Source organism: Laccaria bicolor, genomic scaffold (genome assembly GCF_000143565.1).
Source record: "Laccaria bicolor S238N-H82 LACBIscaffold_65 genomic scaffold, whole genome shotgun sequence".
Classification (NCBI taxonomy): domain Eukaryota; kingdom Fungi; phylum Basidiomycota; class Agaricomycetes; order Agaricales; family Hydnangiaceae; genus Laccaria; species Laccaria bicolor.
The window spans coordinates 228650-232093 of NW_001889936.1; positions in this window are offsets into that span (position 1 = coordinate 228650).

The window sequence follows — 3444 nt, forward strand, 5'->3', positions numbered from 1 at the left end:
AACAGTGGGCATTTTGCTATTGCTTTCACTGTCTGTGTCACCTCTTCAACCATACATCCCCATGAACATATGTACTTATTCATTGATGTCTGGTCTCCCAAACTTGAAAGTTTGTAGTCCACTTTTCTGACATATAATTTTTAGTGTCCTTCACTATGAATAAGTACATAGGTTCATGGGACTATCATTGAAGGAGTGAAAAGGATGGACAAATTGACATTCCAGTATTTCACTTAGTTTTAATATTGAACTATGTCATTCTCACTCCTTGAACCATATCTCCATGAACATATATATACTTATACATAGTAAACCAATGATCCAGTAATTGCAAAATGTCCACCCTTTTCACTCCTTCAACCATAGACCCATGAACCCATATACTCATTCATGATCAAGGACACTAAAAAACCTATAAATATCGGACAAGTGGCCGACACATGACCTGTAGAGTACCTGTACCCACAACCCCACGGGTTTACCTGTCAAAACGAGCCCAAGAACATCCAAATCGGTTAAGAATTGAGAGAGTTCTGCCTGAGTTCAACTGGTCATTACAAAATTGTGTAGTCTAAAAAGCAGACACTACAAAGTTGTGTAGTCTAGAATTTCGGACATCAACATATTCCATGGGGGGTTGTCTGGTCCATGTCAAAATTACATCCGAAATTTTGGCCATTGTTGCACTAATACAAATTCGGATGTTTTTTCGGCCGTATTTTCGGATCAGTGACATTCACCAAGTTAATCACAAATCCGGACATTTTTTCGGCCGTATTTTCGGGGCAATGACATTCAGCATGTGAAATACAGATCTGGATGTTTTTTTGGCCGCATTTTCGGGTACTTGAAGTACTAAATTTCGGACATTGGAGCATTCTATGGGGGTTGTCTGGCCTTGTCAAAATTACATCCGAAATTTCGGACATTGGTGCAGTCTATGGGGATCATTATATCTGGATGGAAGTAACTTAAAAAATTTCGGACTTCAGAGCATTCCGCGGGGGGTTGTCTGGTCCATGTCAAAATTACATCTGAAACTTCGGACATTGTTGCACTAATACAAACCCGGATGTTTTTTCGGCCACATTTTCGGATCAGTGATGTTCACCAAGTTAATCACAAATCCGGACATTCTTTCGGCCGCATTTTCAGGGCAATGACATTCAGCATGTTAAATACAAATCCAGATGTTTTTTCGGCCGCATTTTTGGAGCAGTGACATTGACCAAGTCAACTACAACTCCGGACATTTTTTCAGCCACATTTTCGGGGTAATGACATTCAGCATGTTAAATACAAATCCGGATGTTTTTGTGACCGCATTTTCGGGTACTGGAAGTATAAATTTCAGACATTGGAGCATTCCATGGGGGTTGTCTGGCCCCTGTCAAAATTACATCCAAAATTTCGGACATTGGTGCAATCTATGGGGATCATTATATCCGGATGGAAGTAACTTAAAAAATTTCGGACTTCAGAGCATTCTGCGGGGGGTTGTCTGGTCCATGTCAAATTTACATCTGAAACTTCGGACATTGGTGCACTAGTGACGTTCACCAAGTTAATCACAAATCCGGACATTTTTCGGCCGCATTTTCGAGTACTTGAAGTACTAAATTTCGGACATTGGAGCATTCCATGGGGGTTGTCTGGCCCCTGTCAAAATTACATCTGAAATTTCGGACATTTGTGCACTCTACAGAGATTAATACATCTGAATGGAAATGACCCACAAAATTTCGGACTCCAGAGCATTCCGCGTGGGGCTTGTCTGGTCCATGTCAAAATTACATCCAAAACTTCGGACATTGCTGCACTAATACAAATCGCACTAATACAAATCCGGATGTTTTTTTGGCCGCATTTTCGGAGCAGTGACATTGACCAAGTCAACTACAACTCCGGACATTTTTTCAGCCACATTTTTGGGGTAATTACATTCAGCATGTTAAATACAAATCCGGATGTTTTTTTGACCGCATTTTCGGGTACTTGAAGTATAAATTTCAGATATTGGAGCATTCCGTGGGCGTTGTCTGGCCCCTGTCAAAATTACATCCAAAATTTCGGACATTGGTGCAGTCTACGGGGATCATTATATCTGGATGGAAATAACTTAAAAAATTTCGGACTTCAGAGCAATCCATGGGGGGGCTGTCTGGTCTGTGTCAAAATTACATCCGAAACTTCGGACATTGGTGCACTAATACAAATCCGGATGTCTTTCTGGCCACATTTTCGGAGCAGTGACGTTCACCAAGTTAATCACAAATCCGGACATTTTTTCGGCCGCATTTTCGGTGCAATGACATTCAGCATGTTAAATATGGATCTGGATGTTTTTTCGGCCGCATTTTCGGGTGCTTGAAGTTCTAAATTTCGGGCATTGAAGCATTCCACAGGGGTTGTCTGGCGCCTGTCAAAATTACATCTGAAATTTCGGACAGTGTTGTACTAATACAAATCCGGATGTTTTTCGGCCGCATTTTTGGAGCAGTGACATTTACCCAGTCAACTACAACTCCGGACAATTTTTCGGTCGCATTTTCGGGGCAATGACATTCAGCATCTTAAATACAAATCCGGATGTTTTTTCGGCCGCATTTTTGGAGCAGTGACATTTACCCAGTCAACTACAACTCTGGACATTTTTTCGGCCGCATTTTTGGGGCAATGACATTCAGCATCTTAAATACAAATCCGGATGTTTTTTTCGGCCGCATTTTCGGAGCAGTGCCATTAACTAAGTTAATCACAAATCCGGACCTTTCTTCAGCCACATATTTGGGGCAGTGACATCCAACATGGCAACCACAAATCCGGACATTTTTTCAGTCACATTTTCGGAGCACTTGCAGTCAGCATGTCAATGCTTCGGGTGATCTCTTGAACGCATGTGGCCCAACATTTGGCCATTCTGTAGATTATACTTTGGGTACCTATGGTACCATTGATTATGGCAATAACCACATCTGCAGAATATGCATTGGGCCACACATTAATACCATATGCTGTAAACATCCATTGGTCCCAGGTATGGATCCATAGTGTCCATGTGTATTGGGCCCATTGGGGTAGCCCTATGACTTATTGGGACAATTGTCAATTTCTATTGTTATGGTACTATAGCGACATCTATGTATACTTGTGTGTAGTCCAGTGAGAGTCCAATGGACTGGACTGGACTGGACTGGACTTGAGTCCGGTGGACTGGGGATTGTGCAAGCCAATTTGGCCTGACAAATGGGCCACTGGAATCCACTGGACTCCACTGGAATCCACATGGATTACGTGGGGGATGGTAAAGACCTCGGATGATTCCCCGTAGACTACTTTGTATAAAAATTTCAATGTCAGTCAGGTTTTGCTTTGCTTGGTTCGTTTAGTTCAGACTATTTAGTTGTCCGGACTTTTCGGGGGTTTCATGTCTCGGGTATGCCG